Genomic DNA, 1303 nt, shown 5'->3' with positions numbered 1-1303 from the left:
AAATGCATCAAAAACGTTGCCTTTTTTTTTTTTTTTTTTCATCAATGTTCCGTATAGTAACGAATTTATTGGAGCGAGAGAATTTCCCTGAATCCCATCTGGCAGAAAAATAAATAATGCATAAGGGTCGTTGAAATTTTCGGATTCGTGGATTGGAAATTCGAGTGGATGAATTCTTTTTTTTTTTCTTTTTTTCACGGTTTGACGATAATGAATAGAAAGCGATGAATATTGCCACGTAACTCGAGCAAATGCGTTACTTAACACTTTTCTAATATTTTCGAGAGTCAATGAATGAAATTAGACGCGTGAAAAAATTAACACATCAATTTTTTTTTATTAAAAAAAATTTTAATAATTCTATCTCTTCTCTTATTTCAAATCACAAATATTAGATAGAAGGAACATCAAGAAACAACTCGTTGATTTAATCGTAAAAGACTATGTTGCATTTGTTGCTTTTACTTTGTACAAATGCAATTACATTCGTTAAAGTTTAATATCTACACAAATACATTACGATTTCATAGATGGCAAAAAGATGATTGCGAATTCAATCTTTTTTTTTTGTTTTTTTTTTTATATCAAATACAATTATACAATCTTTTGAAGCGTGATCAAACGCCTCTTACACATTTACACGTACGATAATATTATATATACAACAACAATTTTTCAATTCAGCCTGATCGAAGTTAACGTTATTGATTTTTGAAAATAAAAATTATCACATTTTCAATCCTTTGTAGAATTAATCATTAGTTGTCTTCGTGGTTTTGAAAATTGACATCAAGCTGAACTAGGAAATGAAAATCACGATCATGTGAACGACTTAACTGTAATTATGTACAATATTTATTTCTCCCTTTTTTCATGTTATAATATTTTTAGCAAGAATGTTTGAGAAACTTTCACCAAAGATATAAATTATATTCATAAAATTAATGTTACATACAAGTTACGATATTTTTTTTATGTGATAATTTTAATGTAATTTTTATGTAAAACAATAATGGAATTTCTAATTAAAAAATTATATGAAATTATGCCGATTCCTTTTTTCTTAAAATATTATGCACTTTCGTTATTATGTTATAATTGTACATTTTTTAGAAAAATCGCAAATTACAATAATTATGCGAATAATAAATTTTGATTTTCAAGTAATTGTTCGTGAAAATTTAAAATTATGTTAGATTAATTCACACTTAAACACAATTTATTCCTACTCTCTACGGTAAGAGATTAAAATAATTTGAAATTCGAATTGAAACTTACATCTGCTTTGTACACAATTCTGTTA

The sequence above is a fragment of the Apis dorsata genome, unplaced genomic scaffold, assembly GCF_000469605.1.
Source record: "Apis dorsata unplaced genomic scaffold, Apis dorsata 1.3 scaffold_172, whole genome shotgun sequence".
NCBI lineage: Eukaryota > Metazoa > Arthropoda > Insecta > Hymenoptera > Apidae > Apis > Apis dorsata.
This window is presented reverse-complemented; position numbering follows the sequence as displayed.